At 50.7% G+C, this 14,326-nt stretch overlaps 1 protein-coding gene across 5 annotated transcripts in view; it reads left to right on the top strand.

The window, feature by feature from the left end:
* Positions 1-14,326, top strand: part of Arhgap23 (Rho GTPase activating protein 23) — a 99,274-nt gene that overhangs the window by 12,191 nt on the left and 72,757 nt on the right. The window lies entirely within an intron of this gene.

The raw sequence follows: 14,326 nt of genomic DNA, 5'->3' as shown, positions 1-14,326 counted from the left end.
GCAGCAGAGTAAGCTGAAGGGCTGAAAAGTGTCTGGCCAATAGTCTTTCTGAGTTTGAAAAAGATGTCCCCTGGGGTCCAGTTTGAGGGTCAAGACCAGGACTGAGCCTCTTCCTCTTTTGACACTCCAGCGGGCTCCTGCCCTCTAGGTGTTGGTCCAGCGGGTATGTACTTTGCAAACTCTTTAGGAGACTCTGGTGTCTTAACTGGATGTATTAAGTTCTCCCTCAGTCGGCTTCTTTACCCCGCCCTCCAGCCAAAGTGTGTTTCCTAATTATAAACTTGAAATTCAGGATGGACAGGGGGCAGGAGTGGAGGTCATTAAGCTGGAGTCCTCCGGATTCTCTCCCCCCACCCCCCAACCAACATGTACTTCATCCCTGTCCCCTTGCAGACTCCACCCATACCCCCTGTAGGCTTCTGGTGGGAGGCCTTTGATCCCACGTGGTTCTCCCCTCTGCCAGGGCAACAACCCCATTTTCAAAATGGACAGAGCTGACGGCAGGAGATTGAATCTCCACTGCAAAACTAGTCATTTGGCCTGAAGACTTGGCCCAAAGGCCCCCGGCCCTGGTGGCTCCCTCCAGTTGCCCACATGTGGTTGGATCCACTCCCAGATGGCTGGGAACTCGGAGATCCTGTGTTCCAGGCCCTACCTCAGTGGATGGCCTTCATGCAGGGCTAGATTAGAGGGTCTTAAAGTATGTGAGTTTGTGCCTATTACATTTTTATTTTATTTTACTTTTTGGTTTTTCAAGATAAGGCTTCTCTGTGCAGCCCTGGCTGTCCTGGAACTCTCTCTGTAGACCAGGCCGACCTCGAACTCAGAGATGCATCTGCCTCTGCTGGATTAAAGGCGTGCACCACCATGCCTGGCAATGTTAGTGCCTATTTTACAGATAAGGTCTGACCTAAAGGTATGGCGATATTGTTGGGCTGGAACCTGAGTTCTGGTGGTCTTTAGGGCAGGAAATAAAGTCGCAGGGAGCACTGGAGAGACGTCTCAGCAGTTGAGAGCACTGACTGCTCTTCCAAGAGGACCTGGGTTCTATTCCCAGCCCCCACGTGGCAGCTCACAACTGTCTGTTACTACAGGATCAATCACCCTCACACAGACACATGCAGGCAAAGCATCAGTGCACATAAAATAAAAATAAATAAATTATAAAAGAGTTCGAGGGGAATGTTTTTGGGAAGACAGCCTGGATCCTGCTGGGGCGGGGCAGGTTTCGTGGTTCCAGCTTCAGCTGAGGGCGCTGGACCTGGGGAACAAGCCTTTTGTGTGGGCAGTATGGATGAGGGAGGCCTTCTCTGTCCTCTCAGGGCAACCCTGAATGCATGGGGAAAGGATGCAGTGGTGTTGGCAGAGTTGGGATTGGGGGTGAGGGAGGGTGTGGCATAACAAAGCAGTGTGGGAGTGGGCAATGGGTTGCCTCATCCCTCATTGCAAGGATACTTTGAAACTTCTTGTGTAAAGTTGAAAGACAGACTATATCTGGGTGTGGTGGTGCCTTTAGTCCCAGAAGAAGCAGAGGCACAGGCAGGCAGAAGTCTGAGTTCTAGGCCAACCTGGTCCACATAGGGAGTTTTAGGGCAGCCTACAGAGAGAAACCCCATTGATGATGATGATGATGATAAGTATAAAGGATAGATAGATTTCAGAGCGGATGACTGGACTAAGTGTTACAGTGAAGGATTGGGGCTGGCTCTTCGGGAGAACCTTCTGGGAGCAAGTTTGTGAGGTGCGGCACCCCAAAGCAGTCTGTTGCATGGTACAGGGATGCTTCATGCAGTAGGTGGATTCATGTGATGCTGGATTCCAATGCAGGGATCCAGAGAGATCCAAGGAGCATGCAAACATATTCAAATGAGCATATACATTAGTGCTAGAGATTTTTTTTTTTTTTTTTTGAGATAGAGTCATTTGCTATGTAGCCTAGGCTGGCTTTGTCTGTCTCAGCCTCCTCGGTGATATGGCTTAGGTCTGATGGCAGTTCCTTGGGGGCAGGATCTGGGTAGCTCATTCTTTGATTTGTCAGAGTATGCTCTCAAGATGGCTACTGTCTTCATTGTCCCATTTACAGTTGAGGACAACTGAGGCGCACTGAACTAATGGTAAAGACCAGAGAAGGGGAGGAAGGGGCCACCAGCCGGGTTCTAGTGTCAGGACTGGCCCTCACGGTCCAGCTGCTGCCACACCCCCTGAGTCTGTGCCCATTTAGGAGAATCCAAGTCAACAACCATCCTCCTGCCGGTTTGGAACTTGGTTGCTTGTTTTGGTGGTCATCAGGGTGGCACAGGGTGGCACAGCCTCAGGTACCTCCACCCCCAGGCTGGCCACCCGCGCTCCAGCCTGCGGTAGTCCCTTGGTACTCTCTGTCCAGTGGTGGCATCAGCCCTGCCTTGCTGGCTGCAGTGGTTCAAAGGTGAGGGATTGGCTCTGTCAGGGATTTAGACAAAGCCTGGTTTTAATTATCCTGCCCTGCCACCCAACTCTGTCATGAATAGAGCCTGTGGGAGCCAGTGCTGCCTCTCCCCATGCTCACCCCCCTCCCGCCCGTCAAACAGCCCCACTTTAGATCTAGGCCCCTGTTTCTCGTGAAATTGTGCCAGCGTGTCAGCAGGGCAGTGCCAGGCTGTGCCGGGAGGACATCTCTAGCATCTGAGGCAACATCAGGCCCAGATGGCCTTGGCTTTGACTATCACAGAGTTTGAGCCCTTTTTTTGGGGGGGGGTGTTCATTACCTGTCAGAGTGGACAAAACGAAAGGGCCCTTCTTGCTCAGCTTCTCATGCTACAGGGGAAAGGATGCTGGACTGTACCGTGATGCTCAGCCTGGGGGGCTCTGAGGCCCAGGCTGCCAGGCTTCTGTCCACGGCGCTGTTTCCCCCACACCCCACCAGTGCTAGTTTCTGGTACGGAGTCCTGGGGGTGTGGCAGAGATGAGTGGACAATGTGTCCTGTTCATCTGTGTCCCCAGTGCCCAGCTCAGCGCCTGGCACAGCGCAGCCCTCCATAAATGTTTGCAGGGCGCAAGCCAGAAGCCTCCCCCACTGGTCTCCTGGGGTGACCCGGGCCTAGCTCTCTCCCAGGCACAGTTTTCCTGTCAGACTTGAGTTAGTCAAAGGCAAGATCATATAAAATATGCTCGGGGTGCTTCATGCTGGGCAGGTGTGTTATTGCATCTCAGCTGATACAATGAGATTCCATGGCTTCCTAAGTTCACACAGTGAGAGACAAAGCCAAGGCACTGAGCATGCTCTTAACCTCATTTCAACTGCCTAAAGGTGTCATGTCTGTCTCCTTACCCACACACTCTGGCACCAGGCCAGCACCTAGGGAATGTTTGTTGACTGACTGACTGACTAACTGGATTCATAAACGGTGAGACAATGTGTGACAACCCACAGAATCCTGTACCCCATCCTCTTAGGAAGACAGCCTGGGAGTGTTGCTGTCTTGTCTGCACAGAGTGCCAGAGCCAAACCTAGGGAAGAAGGGAAAAGTCTCTGAGGGCTTCCTGTCGCCACTGCCTTGCTAGGCTGCCAGGTGCCACTGTCCTCAAAGCTCCTGGCTTCCCTTGCTTTCACTCGGAGGGAGTTTTTCCTTTCCCAGAGTTCTGAGGCAAGACTGTGAGCGGAATCAAAGGCCTGCATCCTATCCCAGTCCTGACCTTAGCTCAGGCTTAGCTTAGGATTGATACCCTAAGCTGGCTCCGTGCTCTACTCCCTGGCTCTGTGTCCAGCCATTCCCATCAGCCCTCCTCCTCCATCTCTGCCTCATATGCCTGGATTAAAGACACGGGCCACCTGCCCCGACTGAGGACTGAGGTTTGAGTCTGGAGCCTTGTGCATCCGAGACATGTGCTTCCTCACTACCTACACATCTGGCCTCATGTTTGCTTTTATTTTTTCTTTTACTTCACTTTATTATTTTATGTGTATAGGTGTTTTAGCTACATCTGTGTCTGTACACCACACGTGGAGGTCAGAAGAGGACATCTGATCCTCTGGAACTGGACTTACGAGTGGTTTGTGAACCACCATGTGGATGCTGGGAATCAAACCTAGGACCTCTGGGAGAGCAGCTAGCACTCTTCACCAGCAAGCCATCTCTCCAGCCCCTTTACTTTATTTTTTATTTTGAGACAGAATCGTGTTAAGTTAAGGAGGCTGGTCTCTGTAGCCAGGTCAGGCCTTAAATGTCCACCCTTGTGTGTCAGTCCTGGGATTATAGCCCTCTCATCCAGCTGCACAGTTATCAACTATTTATCTCTCAAGCAACAGGTGTTGGATTTCCAGCCTGCATCTGTCCTAACCCTTGGGCCCAGGGACATCTTCAGCTTCCTTTAGCTCTGACATACCTAGGTTGTTGGGTCACCCTTCCTTTCTGTTCTTTTTTTCCTGGTCTGAAGTAGCATTAGTCAGTTAGGCCCACCCCCAGGCTGCAACTCCATCTGCTCTTAGGGACCTGCGCACTGTGAGATGTTTGGCATTCTACCTTCTGACCCAGCAGATGGGCCCTGGGAGATGAGGGCCTGGGGCCTGGGCTGGCTATGCCCTTCAGGCCCTCGGGATCCTGGAGCACCCTATGGTGGAGTGTTTGGTTGGGCCTTAGCCTCTTAGCTCTTGTTTAACTCTAAGCCATCGATACTGTGTGGCTTGGGACACTGGTCTCCAGTTTTTCTTTCATGTGAACTTGAGGCTTGAAGCTTACATGTGCTAGTCAGGTGCTTTGTGACTGAGCTAGGTCTTAGCTCTTGGCCTTTAGTTTTTAAAACCTCAGATACAATCCATCAGCCATACTAAGAGGCCTGAGCAAGGGGAATCAGGCCAATTGCTACCGGCAGCCATTGCTAGACAAATAACAGTCAACGGATGGAAGTAAGAACACAGGCTTTGTAGGAACCCATGAGCTGTAACCCCAGCACCTGGCTCAGTAGCACCCATTCGCAGGGGGTGGCAGCTCACATCTTCCATAACCCTAAAGAGTTATGGATCAAGCCAGGCAGTGGTGGCGCACGCCTTTAATCCCAGCACTTGGGAGGCAGAGGCAGGCGGATTTCTGAGTTCGAGGCCAGCCTGGTCTACAGAGTGAGTGCCAGGATAGCCAGGACTACACAGAGAAACCCTGTCTTGAAAAACCATTAAAAAAAAAAAAAAAAGAGAAAGAGTTATGGATCAGAAGTTCAAGACCATCCTTGGCTACATAATGTGTCTGGGGCTAACCTGGGCTACATAAGACCCCACCATAAACAAACAAAAGAGTCGTTTATGGACAGAGTAATCTGAAGAGAAGTGAACGAGCCTGGAAGTAGTGAGGCCTCTGTCACTGGAGGTATGCAAGCCCTGCTGGACCATAATGTGGACTAGTAATAATTCTGGCACTGAGCTAAAGGTCAGCGCAGAGCCCCCTGGGGGGCACTGCTTGGGTGTTTACACTGTGTCACAGCAGTTAAAAGGACTGTTTCCTGGACTTGTGCACACTGGGGACTGAGCCTGTGGCCAGATGCCTGCCTGGCCTGGAAGGAACACTAAAGGCTGGCTACTGTGGTTGGGGCTAAGTGGCTTCCCAGAGGCCAGATATTCCTGAACAGTCTGGCTGCAAGAAGCCCGGAAGGTCTTGTGTGATATGATGTGGTCTGGAGAAGGCAGGAGGCCATTCTAGAGCCAGAAAGACTGGGTGACCAAGGAGCAGGAAGGCACTGGGGCCACTGGTCCTGAGGCTGCCTTCTTGTCCTGGGTTTGAGTACCAAGGGATGGGTGAGTTCCTTGGTCCACCGACACAGCCTCATGTAGCAGGGGCCTGCCTCAGCTGCTCCCTGTCTGAGTCTGGCCTGTAGGAGTGGAGCTGGGGAAAGAAAGCCTTAGGCCCAGTGCATTTGGGGGCATCTGGGGGTCGGGGAAAACAGTGGAGCCTTTGTTGACAGCTGCCAGGAATCTGGCGGAGGAGCTGGCCCTGGGTTTGGCTGGGTTCTCCACAGACTGGCCCTCTTTGAAGTGACCCTTTCAAAGCTCAGCCTGTATTCTTGAGAGGAGAGAGAGCTTGGGCAGACTGGGCAAAGGGCTTGCTGGCCTCTGTGGCGTGGACAGGGGGCAGGAGCCCTGTGGGACCCAGGAATGTGGTGGGCTAGGGTACATGTCAGAGCTATGTGAGTGGTCAAGTACTAGGGGTCTGACTAGTGACAAGTTGGGATGTCATTTCAGGGAAGGGCAGAGTTCCTTCTGGCTGGTGCCTGGTTTCTTTCTTTTACCCAGCAATTTGATTTCTTTCTATATTGGGCTCCCAAACCAGCACTGTGTTCTTGTTAATTCCCACCACTGCTGGGAGAACCGCTTGGGAGACTAGGGCAGGACCACAGGACCCAGAGGGGTGGGGCGGGGATCTGGGTCAAAGGGGCTTCCCCCACTCCTTAGAGTTTTTGGAACACTGGGGACCCCACCTCTGAGTGGAGACACCACCTCTGAGTGGAGACCCCCCTACCTGAGTGGAGATCTCCTACTTCTGATCAGAGAGCCCTGTGCTTCCCCAAACATCTCCTTATCAATGAGGAGGCAAAGATGGTTTACCCAGGGGAGAGCTGGAGGGAGAAGAGAGGAACAGCTGGTCATGGAGGGTACCATTCCCATCTCCCTGTTTATCCTTTAGGGAACGTGAGGCCCAGAGAAAAGGCAGGCTTAGGAAGAGAAGAAGTAGAAGAGAAGGAGGCAGAATAAACAAAAGCTGTCATGGGAGCCAGGCCGAAGCTGAAGGATCAAGAATTCAAGGCCTGGACAACTCAGTTGAGATGCTGTCTTGAAATAAAAAGGAAAGCGAGAAGAGGGCTGTTGATTTATCTCAGTGATAGAGTGCTTGTCTGATGTGCACAAAGCTCTGGGTTCAACCCCCAGCCCTGGATAAACTGGGTGGTGGTGCATGCCTGTAATCCCAGCACTCAGGAGGAAGTCAGAGTCCAGCACCATCCACTGCTCCGTCTCCGTGAGGCTGTGAACTCACAGAGATCTGCTTGCCTCTGCTTCTGAGTGCTGGGATTAAAGGCTTGTGCTACCATGCCTGGCTTAATTAACTTTAAAAAATAAAAATACAGAAAAGAATGGAAGACAGAAAAGGTGACATCCAGGTAAAGAAGGAGAGGCTTCCCAGGGTTTCCTGAGGGAGACTGTGAGTGTGTGGGGCGGAGTGGTGTGGACAGGGGAAACGGCCAGCCAGCCTTGTCCTACCCTGATGCAAGGCTGCCTCTCTTCCTACTGACTGTAGCCATGAGATGCAGAGTGGTGGTTTGGGGACAAGGGATCGGAGTGTTTGTAAGTGGGCTGACCGGATCTCACTGCGTAGTAAACTGTAGCACTGTAAGTGTACTATGCTGGTCACGCACTGAAACTGCCCAGCGGTGCAGTTCTCTGAAGGTGTCACACAACTGTCCTCACACCGACTTAAGGAAACCTTCTGGAGCCCTGGCCTCTGGTTCCTCCCCCAGAGGGGGTGGGGCTCTCTGTGTTGCTCCCCGTATCTTGAGCTGGCATCTATACAACTGAGCGCTCATTAGCTCTAATGAGACCTTGGCCATGGGCCCCTGCGCCCTGCTGCACCTGGGGGAGGAGTTGTGACAGCAGAGAGTGGGCAGGTGTACAAGATGGGAGCTATGGGGATAGGTCACCAGGCTGGTGACAGAGCCCATTCATTCATCCACTTCCTCCCTCTTTGCCTCCTGCCTTTGCCTCCTGCACTGAATCCCAGGGGCCAGGTCTCTCAGTGCTAGGGACTAGCTTATCTGAGGGACCAGGCTCAGGCTGGGGCCCCCAAGGACATTCCCAGGCATGGCTGGCATAGTTGTCCTCCTCCAACCTCAGCCCAGGGCAGCAGAGGAGGCTAAAAGCTTGGGAAAGATTGGGCAGTGGTAAGATCTTCAAGCAAACCAGCCTTCATCTCGTGGGTGGTCATTACGTACAAGCACCCTGGGCTCCACACAGCCCTGCCCTCAAGGAGTTCCTTGTCTGCTTTTCCTATTGCCCAAAAGCCAGACAAAAAGACTCCACTACGATTTTTATAAACAATAGCCTGTGAGATTCCTGTCTCCATTACCTGCCAGTCCAGACTGTTCCCACGGCCCCCTAACCTAAAATATCAGGGTTAGAAGACCCTGGCAGGCCAAAGGAGCAGTGTGGTACAGAGTCAGCAAGGGGGACCAGAGCCAAGGTGGTTAAAATACACAGATCACTCATTCAGTTCGGATCTGGGTGACCTTGCCTGGTGCTGGTTTTATTTATTTATTCCAGTCTTTTGACAGGGTGTGTGTAGCCTTGGCCAGGCTGGAGCTCAGGGGAATCCCCTTGCCTCTGCCTCTTGGGTGCTGGGATTACATATTATTTAGCCTCACAAGAGCACACTTTTGAGTCTGTAAATACCTTGTAGTGGCCCTTGAACATATACCTTCAGTGTCTTCAATGCTTTACAAATATATATTTTTTTAAATTTATCTTTCTTTTCTTTTCTTCTTCCTTCCTTCCTTCCTTCCTTCCTTCCTTCCTTCCTTCCTTCCTTCCTTCCTTCCTTTCTTTCTTTCTTTCTTTCTTTCTTTCTTTCTTTCTTTCTTTTCCTTCCTTCTTTTCTTTTCTTTTCTTTTCTTTCTTTTCTTTTCTTTTTTTGGATACAGGGTTTCTCTGTGTAGCTGTGTAGCCCTGGCTGTCCTGGAACTCACTCTGTTGACCAGGCTGGTCTCAAACTCAGAGATCCACACATCTCTGCCTCCGAAGTGCTGGGATTAAAGGTGTGCACTACCACCACCCGGCTTGTTTGTTTGTTTGTTTTTAACTTTTAAAGAATTCCATGTCTATGAATGTTTTGTCTGCATGTATGCCAGTGCACCACGTGTGTGCCTGGTGCCAGAAGAGGGCGTCATAGCTCTTGGAACTGGAGTTACAGATGGTTGTGAGCCACCATGTGACGGCTGGGAGTCAAACCCAGGTCCTCTGGAGGGGCAATGGATGTTCTTAACTTCTGTGCCATCTCGCCAGCCTCGAAAATTAGTATCACAAGTTTTTAAGGCAGAGTCTAATATATTCCAAACCTGTTTCAAACTTGATTGGTGGCCAAGGATGACTTTGAACTTCTAGTCTCTGGCTTCACCTCCCAAGTGCTGCCGTTAGTGAAAGTACCACAATGCCAGGTTATATACAGCTGGGAACCCAACTCAGGGCTTCATACACGCTATGCAAGAGTATCAGCAAATGAGCCATACCCCAAGTCCCCAAGAACTCTTTAGTAAAATACTTTCTGTTGGGTAGATGTTCAAAGGCCATCACTAAGCGATGTATATTTATTATAAAAACAAAATAAAAAACCAAATTCTTTTTTTTATTTTTATTTTTTTTTTTTTTTTTTTTTGGTTTTTCGAGACAGTGTTTCTCTGTATAGCTCTGGCTGTCTGGGAACTCACTTTGTAGACCAGGCTGGCCTCGAACTCAGAAATCCGCCTGCCTCTGCCTCCCGAGTGCTGGGATTAAAGGCGTGCGCCACCACGCCCGGCCTTTTTTTTAATTTTTAAAAAGATTTTATTTTTAAATAAATAATAAAAGACACTTTTAATAACACTTTTAAATAATAAAAGACACTTGTAGCTGTCTTCAGATACATCAGAAGAGGGCGTCAGATCTCATTACGGATGGTTGTGAGCCACCATGTGGTTGCTGGGATTTGAACTCAGGGCCTTTGGAAGAGCAGCCAGTGCTCTTAGCCTCTGAGCCATCTCTCCAGCCCCAAAAAACCAAATTCTGAGAGAGTAAATATGTCACTAGCTCAATAGATAGATTTTTCTGAATCCTATACCTGTCCTGTAGTTGCTGCTATATTGGCTGACACAAAAGTGCAGGGGAGATGACCTCCCAACACAGGCCCACCTATCCCAGCGAGCGCAGTGAGCTGCAATCCAAGGAGGACTAGCATAATAAGGGAGAGGAAGGCATTCCTGCTGGTGGCTCTGTACGCATGCGCGTGTGAGCATACACATACACCCATGCACACATGCACACACGCACACACAGCCTGGTAGGATCCTGAGATAGGATAAGATCCCAGCACTCTGGAGGCAGAGACATATAGATCTCTGAGTTCAAAGCCAAGGCCATCCTGGTCTACAGAGAAAATTCCAGGACAGCCAGGCCTACATAGAGAAACCTTGTCTCAAACAAGCAAGCAAACAAACAAATAAAAAATAATCCCGGGTCCAGACTCTATTAAAGAGCAAGCCTTGACTGTAACCACAGAACAAGGGCTTGAGCTACTTACTCTAGAGCCACCAGTGGTGACCTGGTGACATCTTCTCCTCCCACCCACCCTGGTTGTCCTGGAACTCACTCTGTAAACCAGGCTGGCTTTAAACTAACAGAGATCTGCCTGCCTCTCCTTCCTGAGTGCCAAGATTAAAGGCATTTGGCATCACACCCAGCCCCTTCCATGTTCCTTTGTGTTAGACAATATGGCAACAGCCACAGGACAGGTGTGTGTGTGTGTGTGTGTGTGTGTGTTGTGTGTTTAAACACTTTTTGCATTTATGTGTGTGTCCCAACTTGTAGCTTGTGGGGTCTGGGGATCGAGCTAATTTATATATTTATGTTTGTACTTATTTAGGTGGCTCAGTATTGGTGTGGTGATGATGATGGTGATGATGATGATGGTGATGATGATGATGGTGGTGGTGATGATGATGATGGTGATGATGATGGTGGTGGTGATTATGATGATGATGGTGATGATGATGGTGATGATGGTGGTGATGATGATGGTGGTGGTGGTGATGATGATGGTGGTGATGATGATGGTGGTGATGATGATGGTGGTGATGATGATGGTGGTGATGTGCATGCAGGCAGATGGTTTGCCTGCATGTTTGTGTACCATGTGTGCGTCTGGGGCCTGAGGAGGTCAGAAGAGGGAATCGGATCACTTGGAACTGGAGTTACAGATGGTTGTAAGCTGCCATATGGGTGGTAGGAATTGAACCCAGTTCCTTGGAAGAGCAGCCAGATACTCTTAACCATGGAGCCATTTTTCCAGCCCCTGGTTGCTGCTGTTTTAATTAATTATTAATTTTGGAGACAGTCTCACTAAGTTGTCCAAGCTTGCCTAGAACACAGTATGTTTCCTAGGCTGCCCTTGAGTTCTCAGTGCTCCCTGCCCCCTAACACCACATCCCCAGTTCCAGGATACGGGCATCCTCAGCTTAGGCAATTCTCTGAACCTTGTTTCCACATCTGCTCTGCTTGTTGCATGTCTACCCTTTTGATCTTTATAAATTCAGACTGCTTTTAATTTCTGCAAATCTTTTGGGGACTGCTGAACTGAAACTTGCTGGGCAGCAAGTAGGTGTCAGGCGTCCAGCCTCGTCCTCTGAGGGACCCTGAAGGATCCCTTACAGCTCAGGAGGTGGAGGCTTGGATAGGGAAAAGGTGAGACCAGGGTTACACAGAGCGGAGACTAGCCTCAGGCTCTGTAACCCTTTACCTAGTGAGCTAACCTCTCCACCTAGAGCCCCACTTGGTGATAACCTTTCCATTGTCCTAGATTCGTCTTTGAAATTTGAATTGTTTGGGGACAAATAGGGACAGGGTAGGGCCGAAATTCGACTCTCAGGTCTTTAAGCTTAACGTGTGTACCTTTGGGGCAGGGACTGGCTCAGATGTTTCCTACTTAGGAAGCTCAGCTGTTTGTGAGCTCAGACCTTTAAACCCCAAGGCTGACCTGGGGCTAAGGTAGTGAGGAGTGGCGTCACAGGGAAGCAGAACCTTATTAGGGCAGTGATCGGGATGGGAAGGTCTCCAGTAGCTCCGCGGCATCATTGGGGTTCGGCTCTGGGGTGACTGATGACTGATGAAGGACGGTCGGGGCTTACAGGCTTAGGAAAGGCAGCCGCCTCAGCTTGCGGGTGCTGCCTGCGGTAGAGTAAATTCCCAAACTTGCGATAGTCAGGGGTCCACCAATAAGAGGTGCCTGCTGCTCTTATTTTGCATGGCCACGCCCCTCATTTTCATGGCTCAGCCCTGTCAAGCAGAAGCGGTTTCTGCCTCCTGGGCTCTCACCTCATTTCAAGCCTGGTGCAGTTTGTCCCGTGGGGCGGGGTGGGTGTGGGTGTGGGGGGATGCGACCCGGCTGGCAGCCTGGCTGCACTATTCATAGCTCCGGGGCAGGCGTACTTCGCATATTTGTCGCTCTTCACGTCTGGCTGGACCATCCCGCTCTGCTTTCCTCTGTCCCCTCCTCCCTCCTGCTCTCCCATCTTATCCTTTCAGCTTATCTCAGCTGCCTTCTTGTAGTCTGTGCATGTTGAGGCCGGACAGCCGGTGTCTCTTTGGGCGGGTGGACCTAGAGGGAGAAATTGATAGCAAGGATGCATGAGATGAGGTGGCCAAGAGCCTAGGCTTGGCCTGCTGCCACAGGTGAAAGCCACAGGAAGATGCACCTGGCAGGAATATGACATTGTGGGACGTTGGGCTGACAGTGTGAGGATGGGGAGACTAGTCAGGAGTCATGGAAAGGAAACAGAGGACTGTGGGAAAATATAGATGAGTACTGTGTCTAGCATGTTTGAAAACAGATGAGGAGGGCTTGTAGCTAGAACACAGAGTGTGAGGAGAAGGAGTGGCCACAGAGTATGGAAGCAGATTCCTGTCTGTCTGTGTGTGCCCTGTCCCCTTCTATACTCTAATGCGTCCAGTTTTGGACGTGGTTCCCACCAAAAACGGATAAAAAACCTGAAGTATGGGTGTGGTAGCACAAGCCTGTATTCCCAGTACTTGAGGGCTGGAGACATGAGGATCAGAAGTTCAAAGACATCCTTGGCTAACCTGAGCCACATGGGACCCTGTTTCAAAACAAACAACAAAAAAGGAGTTGAAGTAGTCTCTGTTCCAGATAGGCCCCCAGAGAGGAGGGGTGGCCACCCCAGCAATGAAAGCATTGCTTCTTCCTCACCCCCAAATTCAGAAGCAGTGTGCTGATGCCCACCTGGGCCACATACTGTCCCTTCAAAGCAGACACAGTCCTGGCCTACCAGGCCAAAATAGCCTTATAAACATAAATGCCCTGAGAAGGTGTCCAGAGACCTGGAATTGGGCACAGGGGCAGGATGTGTGTGAAGTGACTTTAATTAATTAATTAATTAATTATTTTTAGTGAGTGGTGCACACCTTTAATCCCAGCATTCAAGGAGGCAGAGGCAGGCAGATCTCTGAGTTTGAGGCCAGCCAGCTCTGTAGAGGGCACACGAGATCAGTTCTCTTCTTCTGTCGTGTGAGTCCTGGGGGTCCTTAGTCCAGGTAGTAAGTGCTGAGCCGCCTGGAACTGGTGCGTTGGCAGATATTAGTGCTAGAAGCTCTGGGGTGGGTGGGAATGAATCAAAAGGGCTGGAGAAGCAGGGAGGGCTTGAAGGCAACAGAACATTCCAAAAACAGCGTGTGCTGTGGCCCAGAGGCTGGAAGGGAGCATGGTGCTCACGGGAACTGGAAGGAGGCCAGAGGATGGGGTGACTGGAGCACAGAGAAGGGGGTGCGGGTGTGTGTGGAGGCTGGGGGTGTGTCCTCCAGGGCCTGGTGGCCAAAATTTATCAGCCTAGACTGACTTCCCAGAGGGAAACCAAGCCACCCAGAGTGGGTGTAGATGGGAAGTGGGCTGGGCCCTTGGTCTTCGGGTGGCAGGGTCCACCCTGATGGTGGGCAGGAGGCTGGGTGGATGACCCCTCCCACCTGTCCGTTCCTAGAATGCCTTCCCAATAACTTTGCTCAGCAAAGAACACTTGGGTGAACTTGATTGGCAGCCTTCGTGCTACTTAGAATAGGATCAATGTGAATGCCAGGGGTAAATGTGTTCCTTCCTGAATGCTAAGATGAATGTAGAGCCTTCTGTCCCCCTCCCCTCAATGGCCCATGGACCAGTGCAGAATTCCCTATCCAGCTGTGGTTCTGTGGTTGGCTCAGGGAACAGGGTGGGGCCTCCCAGGTTCACAGGTGCTGTGTGTGCAGAGGGCCTACTGGCTACTACTTCTTCTTTATAAATTTATTTATTTATTTTTGGTTTTTCGAGACAGGGTTTCTCTGTATAGCCCTGGCTGTCCTAGAACTTGCTCTGTAGACCAGGCTGGCCTCGAACTCGGAAATCTGCCTGCCTCTGCCTCCCAAGTGCTGGGATTAAAGGCGTGAGCCACCACCCCTCGGCATAAATTTATTTTTATTTTATGTGCATTGGTGTTTTGCCTGAATGTATGTCTGTGTGAGGGTGGCTGATCCTCTGGTCCTCTAGATGAGGACTTTCTTCTTCTTCTTCTTCTTCTTCTTCTT

Source organism: Mus caroli, unplaced genomic scaffold, assembly GCF_978045245.1.
Source record: "Mus caroli unplaced genomic scaffold, Mus_caroli_1 scaffold_13, whole genome shotgun sequence".
NCBI classification, from domain to species: Eukaryota; Metazoa; Chordata; class Mammalia; order Rodentia; family Muridae; genus Mus; species Mus caroli.
Note: the sequence above shows the minus strand (reverse complement) of the source record. Positions and strands in the feature narration are given on the sequence as shown.